This window comes from Pseudophryne corroboree, chromosome 4 (genome assembly GCF_028390025.1).
Source record: "Pseudophryne corroboree isolate aPseCor3 chromosome 4, aPseCor3.hap2, whole genome shotgun sequence".
NCBI classification, from domain to species: Eukaryota; Metazoa; Chordata; class Amphibia; order Anura; family Myobatrachidae; genus Pseudophryne; species Pseudophryne corroboree.
The window spans coordinates 386,541,085-386,552,917 of NC_086447.1; positions in this window are offsets into that span (position 1 = coordinate 386,541,085).

Genomic DNA, 11,833 nt, shown 5'->3' on the forward strand with positions numbered 1-11,833 from the left:
TTCATCATATCTACACAGATAACATGATAGAATGTTGATGTAAATTCCTATTTAGTCCAGCGGTAACTTACCTTGTCCTGGTGACTCCAGTATGGTTCTGGGTCCCAGCAGTCATGTGACTGTATCTTCCGGCCTCAGAGGGAATGGCAGTTTTGGTGAGCAGTTTAACCCTGTCGCTAACCCTAATTTCTACCCTATATCTCTTCTAGTGCTTATCCCTACCACCCCTCCTACCCGCAGCCTAACCATTCCTGCACCTAGTGCCTAACCCTAACCCTCCCAGTGGTGCCTAACCTTAACCATCTGAATTTTGATAATGACGATATTTCATATGTGAAAATTGTGAGCACACCTGCTATGATAAAGCTATGTGCATGGGGCCCCAAAATATACTGAAAAAAGATCCTAACGCAATTATTAGGACCTTCACTGATCATGCTGGAAAATGTGTTTAGACAATTTAAGTGATTATCCTGTGTATGGTCATTTTCCAAGTATAGTACGTAATAAGGTTCAAAGTAAGTGAAGTGATCACAAGCATAAAATTACCAGATCTGATTTGGCAACGTATGGGTGTCACACGATTGGGGAGTGATCTTGCTAGTCAGCACTTGGGACAAGTAGAGGATCAATTCACTAAGAGATGTCTGGTCCAATTAACTATTTCAACCTTGTCTCTGCTACGCACACGTTTAAAAATGTTCCATGCAGTTTAGTCTGTGCATACTGGCAGTGGAAGCACAGTTTTAATACTGTAGATGGGCTGGGTGTTCTAAAATAATAATAAATGTATGTATTATTCCAAACTGGAAATTCTGACCGAAGTAACTATGATCCATCAAAACAATAACAACAATAATAATAATAATAATAATAATAATTTTATTTCTATACAAACAAATCCTGCAAAATATCAGTGTCATTTTCTTCAACAAGTAGATCTTATTAACTTGGGCTCATTTACATTTGGATGTAAGTCATTTTTATGACACGCCTCTCAGATGTAGCAGCACATGTCCACACTGATGGTGTTACTTTCACAATCTCCTTGAAATACTTTTTCAAAAGTAGGCAAGTTTGTCTAAAGGTGCCTACACAGCAGGCAATGTGCTCCATGAGTGAAATCACCTAGTGTGTTCCCCTCCCAGCCTGGGCCGCCTGACGTGAGCATACACACTGTGCGATACTGCTAGTGATATCGCACAGTGACGTCATGCCATGGACAGGCTGTGCATGCAGCTTTGGACGATGAGTTCAAACTGAGCTGCATACACGGCCAACACCGAGGATCATTAATGACCCGCAGAGCCGCGCATCGGCCGTCGTCAGCAGCATACACACTGGGTGATATAGTAAGCGATATCACTCAGGAGGGTAAAAATGAGTGATATCACTATCTCCTAGTGTGTACGGGCCTTTAGACATACCTGTGTGTTATATCTCCTGTGTGCACCTACATAAAGTGATTGAAGAGTTAATGAAAGTTTGTGCTTCCAATGTGAGATCTGTTTATGTATTGTGCTTCTACAAATAAAACTTGTTATTAAGTGCAAGAGCTTTTTTACGGTTAAACTCTACATAGCTGTACTTAGGTGGGAAAAGGCTGGGTTCATTGCAGAAAACCAAAGATGGCATCCCGAGAGTCAAAATCCTAAAGGATCCGCTAAGTATTTAAACCCTAACCCACCCTCTTGCACCACAGCAGCCTAACACTAACCCTACCCCAGTACCTAACCCTAGCCCTTACCCCCCGTACTTATGGTGGGATCAGGGCCAAATTAACAATGGGGCAGATGGAGCTTCAGCTCCAGGCCCCCCATTGAAAATAGGCCCACATGATCCCCTGCAGTGCAGTCAGTGTTGACAGGAAAAAAAAAATTCATGTGACCACCAACAGCCCAGCTCACTCACCTCCCATCCTGGCTGCCCGAGCTAGCATTGCCCAGTCACCCACAACCCGAAGCTGACGGTCAGCCAAAGTAACGACCATGGCACGGCCTGCCTGAAATTCTGCTCAGCCTGCTGTGTGCTGAATCTACCTGAGACTCAGCCCCAGACCATCCAAAGCTCTGCCTCCATGCCACCTGAGGCTCCGCCCAATGTCCTATCTGATGTTGTTAATTACCATTCCTGCTACTTTTCTGCGACAATCAGATGTGGGATGAAACAGGGGAAGGGCCTGGTGGAGGAGGATGCTGTATGTGAGGAGAGCTGGGTCTGTGGATGTTGTGGTTTTCAGAGCAGAGCAGGCGTGCAATACCTGGCAAAATACAGCGCACACGAGGCCCAGGCGGTCTTCCTCTCCCCCTATTACAGTAAGTGGTGTCTGTGTCAGTAAGTTAATATGTGTTGTGTTTTGTGTGTGTGTGTGTGGTGTGTGTTAGTAAATAGTGTCTGTCAATAAGTGGTGTCTGTGCCAGTGAGTTTGTGTGTCAGTAAGGGGTATCGGTCAGTAAGAGTGTGTCAGTAAGTGGTGTCTGTGTCATGGGTGTGTCACAGTAAGGGGTGTCTGTCAGTAAGTGGTATCTGTCAGCAAGTGGTGTCTGTGTCAATAAGTCTGTGTATCAGTAAGTGTGCCTGTAAGTAAGTGGAAGCTGTGTCAGTAAGGGTTGTCAGTGTTAGTAAGAGGTATATATCCGTAAATGGTGTCTGTGTCAGTTAGTTTCTGAGTCAGTAAAGTGTGTCTGTGTCAGTAAGTGGACTCTGTGTCAGTAAGGGATGTCTGTCAGTAAGTGGTATCTGTCAGTATTTTGTGACAGTAAGTCAGTAAGGGGTGTCTGTCAGTAAGTATGTATGTGTCCGTAAGTGGTGTCTGTCACGTGTTTGTGTCAGTAAGTGTGTCTGCATCAGTGTGTTTGTGTCAGTAAGTGATGCCTGTCAGTAAAGGGTGTCCGTGTCAGTAATTGTGTTTGGGTCGGTAAGGGGTCTCTGTCAGTATGTATGTGCCAATAAGTGTGTGAGTCAGAAAGTGTGTCAGTAAGGGGTGTCTGTGTTAGTAAGTGGTATCTGTCAGTAAATGTGTCTGTGTTTGTAAGGGGTGTCTGTTTCAGTTAGGGTGTGTCAAAAAGAGGTGTATGTGTTGGTAAGTGGTGTCTGTGTCAGGAGCCCTCAGTTCTGTCTGCTCTGTTTTGCCCCAATCTCTGCTACCATTTATTATCTGCTGTGTTATGTCTCTGCTCTCTTTTCATCTCTGCTACCCTTTTCCCATCTGCTGTGTATTCCCCCATCTTTTCTAATCTTTCTACATCTGCTCTGTTTTGTCTCATCATTACTCCCCTTTTCACAGTGGCGGAACATGTGAGTGATGGGCCCAGGAGAAAAATATAATTTGGGTCCCCATCATCCACCTCAACCCAAATCCACAATATGCCACATGGCAATGGGTGACAGGGGAAGGGGGGGGGGGGGCAGAAGGTGACATGGAGAGGCAGTAGGACCCCCATGCTCTCTGTACTTGGACATTCATCTCACATTGCTCAAAATGGTCTGTGGGGGAAGCCAGGGGATAACTAATTTCTGGTCTTGGCAGCAGTGGGCCCTTTAGTTCTCAAGGGCCCTCGTGCAATGCACCTGCTGCATCAATGGTAGTTCTGCCTCTGCATTTCTGTCTTCTATGCATGTTGATACTGCCACCTCAATGTACAAATGATACACCAGTGTTACAACCTAATTTTTTTTTGTCCTTGCATCTTTATACTATCACTCCTACACCCTGTCCCTCTATCCAGGGACCATCACCCTTACACCCTGTCTATGCATACCGTCATCCCCAAACTATCCAGAGACCTGCTTATACCTATAGCAGCATCCAGACTGCCTATACACCAGACCTCTGTTCCTATACTCACACTCCTGTCTCCTCCGAGTTATCTCCTCTCAGTCTTACCTCACACTGCCCTGTGTCACACCCCCTGGCTGTGATGACCTATGTATTTTATGGTGGTCATTGAAGTTCTCTATATAATATATCATTCATTGCAATGTTCTTTGTAGTCTATGGAGGTCACTTGGATGCTTGGTGTATTATATGGCAGTCACTGCAATGCTCTCTGTATTATAATTTGGTGATTGTAACTCTCTCTTCTTTATGTGGCATTCACTGCAATGTTCTCTGTATCATATGGAGGACACTGATGCTCTGTATTCTATGGTGGTCACAAAGTTTTTTCTTGTTATAGCTCCACTATTAAGTGGTTGAAGGTAGGTACTAGCTATGACCGCCATCCATGACACAGGCCACACACCCTATGTAGACCAAACCCACACCACAAAGGTCACCCCCCCAAATCACTAGTCCTACCACTGCAGCTCATGTCACACCTCCTGCCAAGGCACACAATAGGCCATTCATAAATTTCAGCTCCAGGCTCATGTGGACCTTAATCTGGCACTGGGTGGGATCTGGTGGGATTCTGACTCTCGGGACCCTGCTGTTACTATTCTTATTTAATATACGTGTGCTACTAACCATTGTTTGCTAAATAATTTTTGTTTCTATGTTTTTAATGTTTTATATTCTACTAAAATGCTTTTAATATAAAGCAAAGTTGAAGTATCTTACCCTAAGGGTGTAGAGGCCAAGCTACTCTATAAATAACACCTATGAGATTATTTGTGAGTAAGGATACACACATGGTCTAAGAATACACTCAAAGGATTTATCATATTCTGCGTTTATCCCTCTCTTATGACATTTGATTGTATGGACTAACAAATGGTCTGAAGAAAAAGCCATAATATAGGCCTATCTTGTTTTATCAATTCATTGCACTGTTTACACATTAATCTGTACCACTAGTAGGTGCTGAAGGTCTTCACTCACAATTTATATATAAATATATATATATACAGTATATATATATATATATAATATGAGTTCGTAGGGGGTAAAACCTCTGCGCCTTCAGTGCTGTAATACTGAACAGTCTTTCAGTGTGGTTATTTAACCAATAAATGTGCGTACCAGAATTAGGAAATAATAGTGCCTGTAAGGTTGTTTTTATACGACAGTCTTTCAGTGTGGTTATTTTACAAATGAATGTGCATACCAGAATTAGGAAATAGTGGTGCCTGTAAAGTTGTCTTTATACTGCCTCCTTCTCTCGTCCTTCACTCCTTAGGTAGGTGCCCTCGTCAAAAGGGAATATGGTCACGTGGGCAGAGAGAGAGGTTCGTATCAGCAAATAATGGTATGCTTGTTTTAAAGTGACCAGTGAAATGTGTGCAAATTTCACAATAAAAAAGTGCTTTGTGCAGTTTTTCTATAAAAGCCACTATAAAGACCTGTGACTTTATCTAATATTAGCAATACATAAAAAGACACCCTTGTGATTAAAAAGGTGTAATTAAAAGGTAACTCACTCCTTTCAAGGATAATGCTCCTATATAAGGATCCTCAAGTAGTAAGCAGTACCTTAAAACAAAAGAGAGTCTTTCCATCCCATTGACAGGAGAAAAGAAAGGACTTGATAGTGTGATATCGTTTTAAACAATTTTAATAACAATTACACACAAAAAGATGGATTCGTACAATTAATAAATGATAAAAAGCTTATCTGATAAGATCACCGTTGGAGAGGTAGCAGTAGGTGGCCCAATGTGTTTCGTCCCTTTTATAGCCTTTTTGGGACTTCCTCAGGGGCTATAAAAGGGACGAAATGCATTGCGCTACCTCTCCAACGGTGATCTTATCAGATAAGCTTTTTTGTCAGATGTTACTATGGTATATTTAAGTAAAATTACAAGCATTTCACAATTGTCATAGGCTTTTATTGACAACTAACATAAATATATTTGCTGTGTTGACCCTTCTTTTACAAGACCTCTGCAATTCGCCCTGGCATGCTGTCAGTCAACTTCTGGCTGATGGCTTCCTATTCTTGCCTAATAAATGCTTTGAGTTTGTCAGAATTTGTGGGGTTTTGTTTGTCCACCCGCCTCTTGAGGATTGACCACAAGTTCTTAATGGAATTAAGGTTTGGGGAGTTTCCCGGCCATAGACACAAAATGTGAAAACCAATACATGCGTCATCCTCGTAACTTTTGGCCATGGCTGTGTGTATATATATATATATATATATATATACACATATATATACATATATATATATATATATATATATATAATATGAATTGCAATGTAATGCTAAAGAGAGACTAAAAGAATTTGAAGCTGGTGATCAATATGCTTCTATCAGAAATCAGCTGAAGCATTGAACTGAAAATATAGAATTTGAACTCAATAGAGAAAAGAGCACACAACAAGAAACGTTTAAGCTACAAAGACTCCATTCAGTCAGAACTGAACAGATCCAGAAACTTGTATGCAGATGAAAAACATTATAGAAAATATTTGGCTTCAAGACTAGAAAGAACACATGAAGTACTTTGAAAAGCAATTATCAAATTAACAAATAAACAGCAACGGAGCAATTCAGTTATTGCAAACAGTTTTCTAAATCGAAGTCTAGCCAATGGCCTTCTTCTAGATACAAGTCCATGTGCAAAACTTAGCTATAATCGAATGTTCAATAGAAGTTTAGGATTTGTTAGACACTTTCAGAAATCAGTCAGGAATGATTTGGCTGCTGATATTGGTAAGAAGCAACAAGAGCTGGAAATAAATGTTATTAAAGAACTAGACCAAGCAAATGCTGAGCTGTATATAGCATGCACCATATTGTCTACTGTGAGTTCAATACCTGGTTTGAATACTGAACAAGACTTAATTTCCAGGTCAAAATAACAGAGAGAGATCTTACGGAAGAACAACGTGATTTAAACAATGGATTTAAACTGTTTAGATGAAATATGTTTAACATTATGTGACGTATGTGTTAATCATTTGTCCATCTTGTACACTGCACTTAAAGGTATAAATTGTATAAAATAGAATATTTCTGTAACTGCTTTATTATCTTCATTATCTAATCTGGACCTCCCATGGTCCTTTCAGTTGACTATATTCTTTTATCTCTGGTTGGGGGCACCAAGGGGGAAGGTGTTGGGTACTGATTACCTGGGCACGGCTTGTTGGAATGGCCCAGGCCAGCTGCTAAATCACATACTGTATGTTGTTATAGTCTTGTGAATTCTTAATTTTGTTTTGCTGGTTTTATAGCTGATTTGATCATATTACATTCACTAGGCAGAGTATTTGAACAATGAATCATATCACATAATATACACATTAGTAGTGTTCATTCTAGCACCCTGCACAGTGCACAGTGAGGAGGGCATATTATTTTTTATCAGGGCAAAATTTTAGATGTGATGTAGCGATACATCACATCTAAAATGTTGCCTTTCAAAATGAAAATGCCCTCCTCACTGGTTAGGTGCAGGGTGCTAGAATGAACGCTTAATTACATTGAACTGTAGCTTGACCTAGGCTTAGTGGCTTCCTTTCTGCAGTATTCATATACGTCATAAACTATGGGCAGAACAACTTACCTTATCTGTGCCTAGAACATCTCAGAGCCTTCTGTACAGAGCCTTTAGCAGAACATCTTATCTTATTTTTGTAAGATAAAGTCTTTAAGCATATATTTTGAATGGTTTGCAAAAATAAACTATTTATTAATAAGTAGCAATGAGCAGTACATGCAATAGATGTAACTAGATTTATCCAAACCTCATAATGATTACCAGTTTTACCATATACAGTATATCAATCCTCCTTTTAATACTGCTTATATCACAATCAAGCCCCTCCCCCTCTGATCCCTCCTGCTTCTAAAGTAAGGTATTGGAAACAAACCACAAAGGTAAAAGGAAAATTCACATGGATATCGTAACGATAGGTTGGAATTATTTATAATGCCCTAGAGCAGGGTACAAGTGTAAGCCATGTATTTAACATAAGGGCAGGCAATGTGTTTAGAGCCTTTACATATTGTTTGTATAATGTGAATGGTGTGCCTTTAGAGAGGAGTGCACGCCGGAGGTTGCTGGATGGTTATCGCTCGTGGGGGTGCGCGATGACCGGAGATGGAGGAAAGTAGGTCCGCGAGCTGGGAGGAAGGGACCAGAAGTTGGTTGGTGGCACAGCGGAGAAAAAGAAAGCAGAGAAAAAGAAAGAGTGCAAAGAGTGCGAGTGGCCAGCGGCCGTGAGAAGAGTGCAAGTGGCCAGCGGCCGTGAGAAAGAGCTCTTACAGGAGAAGCTGTGTTGAGAGAGGAACACCGTGGCTCGGGTATGCTGATGCTGGTGGTGTCCAACGGCAGCAGCTAGGAGAGTCTGAATCACTCATCCCGCTGATAGAGGTGGAGGAGGAATGGGTGCTGAGCCGCTACCTGGGTGGCCCCGCAGTGTAACCAGTGGAGAAAGAGCGAGATACTGGGGGAGTGGACGGAGGCGCTGAGTATCTGCACTGGGAGTGATCAGAGGTAGCGAGGAGAGGAAGTGGAGGTCCAGTGACGGAGCTACTGGGTGGTGCATTGGTGTCCATGGATGCGGTGCTATGGTAGGAGGATCTGCCCATGGGAGGAGAGGTGTCCTGGCCGATGAGTACCCTGGAAGGCACGGAGATGTAGCTCATTCCTGCCCTTTCACTCACTGTGACAACTTACTCATACAGCATTCTGCTGATTTAAAACTATATAGTAAAAGGAGCACAGTGATAACCCCACTACTGGGGATGGGGAGGTATTCCCCCTTGTTAACCTGACACTCCGGGGGGTTCTCCGAAGTACTGCGCAACCCCACATCAGGAAAATTGATACGGACACCGTAGTCCCAAGGGGCTGTGGGAGTGTGGAGCAGCGCCAGTGCCTGTTAAGTGATAGCTCCCTGCCCATATTATGGACAGCCAATTGGTGACATACACCGTTACTACAGTTAGAAGTGGAATGGTACTGTAAGTGAAGATCCCCGGTAACCCCCTCCACTCAGGGGTTCGGAGGAGCTGCTGCTCTGCATGGTGGTATGGACAGAGCTGAGGTCTTCTAAGCAGTGAAGATACTGAATCTCAATAGAACTGTAGCTGGCTGTAGCTAGGACTAGTATGCTTAATACCTTAATACCGCTAAGAGTTATCAAGTCCGTGAACTTTCCTGGTACGGGAAAGTTTTCCTGTAGGAGGTATAGACTATGAACTAAGGCCTATTTGGCAGGGTGCAACAAATTTTGAGACTTGCTGTGCAGAGCTTACCAGAATTAGAAAAGACAATAGGAGAGTTATGTACCATATATGACCTGCCCAAGAGTTGCTATAGTAGACTACTGAGACAAAGGACTCACTTAGCAGTGACACAAGGGTCAGAGACCGATACTGGTGCAACTCATAGATATATATTGGGAGGCAGCCTACATATCGCTCTACATCCATGGTGTCCACCGAAGAGATATTACCCTGATATGTTAGTGATCCATTACGGCAGGGTGGAAACTGCTGCAGTTCATCATTTTGAGAACAAAGTTACCCAAAGCTACCATAAAGTTCCTAGCCCAGGAGCTTATAGGAAAAGGCCTTCTACCCTTGGCCAGTCAAGTCTGTGAGTGAGAGCCAGAATTAGAGCACCACCTTTAGTTATTTAGGTGTGGTGTGGAGAGGTGTCCTGGCCGATGAGTACCCTGGAAGGCACGGAGAGTACCCTGGAAGGGCCCCAACTGTGTACATACTGCAGTGGTACAGTAGTAATAAAATACCCAGGTATTTACATTGAGGTACTGGTAAACATAAATATATGAGCTCACTGTGTTTTTTTATGGTGCCAAGGTATATGTTTTTTTGTAGTGCATGCAATAAATTCTGTATAGGCCATTAATAGGGGTATAGTGGTATGTTGGGATGGGAGAACAGTAATAAGCTTGATACACCTTCTTATACCTGTTATGTTCAGTTGATAATGTGTTAAGTTTGTGAACCAATGAATAGTATATACTTACCATAAACAGGATCTTCAGGGTGATGAAGGTTGTCTGATTCCTGTAAGACAAATAAAGGTAGGCTATTTATAGATTCAACTGATTTAAGCTCACTGATGTTAATTTACACAGGTACAGTTATAGGGTTTTCCCAAGCAAATCCATCATCATAAATTCCCAAGCTTGGGTGGAGGCACGCCTACATAAGGTCAATCTTACATCTTTGACCCCTTATCAAGTAATCCCTGTGAGAAAGAGGGTTACATTTGGAGGCACTGCTGAGATCCCGAGAGTTAATATTTAGTGTCTCCTGTTTAACTGACCGGTTATAAACTGCCATGGATACTGTAAATGGTAAGAATATTTATCACTGGTGAGTAGAGAAGGGAATAGATATTCAATGCAGTTTTGGATTGGGGGAAATTTTAATGTAGTAGGGGATGAGCCTGCATGAAGGAAGTTGCTAAATTCTATGGAGTAAGACAGCGACAGGTGGTAGACAGATGGAAGGGCCCATTGGGAGACACCTTTGTATTGCTTCTTAGCAATGATAACATTTTGGATCCCATATTGATCCCGGATATGATCCTTCTAGAAAATATTTCCTGGGAGGAGACTGCAACTCTTGTGGCCTGAGATGGCTGGTGATGGTGAAGAAGGAGTTACACTAGGGGAGGTGGATAGTATTAGGGCACTCAATTCTGGGGAATATTCCGCTAGTGCAAGACCAGAGAGGGTGACTGGTGTGAATACAGAAGCAGTACATAGCTCTTCCGCTGAAGCCGTGGTGGATAAAGTCGTGAGTCACTTGGAAAGGTGGTACATTGAAGGGGGTATCGCTGATTGCAAATATTCTCTGGAATCACTCCGTACTGGCCGGAGAAGAAAATTATGAATTGGGGAGGGAGGCCACCATCCAGCACTCCGAAGAGTAGCAATGTCCCGCACATGTGAAATGACAACTGGTGGTGGAGAGTTTGAGGGGACCCGCCATCTGGGTAATTCAAGCCACCAGGAGGAGCAACCCTCAGGCCACCATACACAACAATATAGAGGCATTAGACTTCTCATATGGGACATTAGAAGATGTTGGAGACCTGTTGCGCGGTTAAATAGCACTTACCAGGAATACGGAGAGACCTTAACCTATTATATTTACAGGGTGGATTGGCTGATATATAAAATCATTGATAAGAATTGAGAAGGAACAGGCCGATGTTCATCGGATTACGCAGGTACTTAAAAGGGCTCTGACCAACAGTCCGGTGGCACAAAAATTACGATGTACCTTGAGCAAAACTAGTCCGCCTACATTAAATGAGCTGGCTAGGGAAGTATAGCTTGAGGAGGTACAAATCGAAAATTGGGAAAAAACTATCAAGAAGGTGAAAGCAGTGTTACCAGCTGCAGACAAACCTCCCCTGAATGAACGTTATTAACTCTACTAGAGGAACAAAACAAGAAAATTGAACAACTGATTGCTCTTCAAACAAGCAACAGTACTAGGCAGTATATGCCATCTGGTCTAGGTAGAGGAATGACCCGGAGAGGGGAGAATCGTCCCCCTCTGGTATGCTATGCTTGTGGCCAAGTGGGACAACGGGCCTTTGAATGCCCTCTCACAGATCATAACTGTAGGGAGAACCGAGGTTACAATCGTTGGAGGGCGGCTGAACCGACGGAAAACTCTAACGTGAGTTCTGTGACCCCCCTCATAGACTGCCCATTTATAAATGTATATGCCATGGGTAGTGCTCAATGGTCAGACCATATCCCTGATAGTTTGATGGGGCCGGCTCCAGTGGTCAAAGCCATAGTTAATGGGCAGGAGTGTTTGGTGTTACTGGACAGCGGATCACAGGTTTCTATAGTGATTGAGACATGGTATTGGGCCCATTTGTCAGATGTTCCTATCAAGACCCTTAGTGACCTCACCATATGGGGCCTTAGTGAGCAAAAATATCCTTA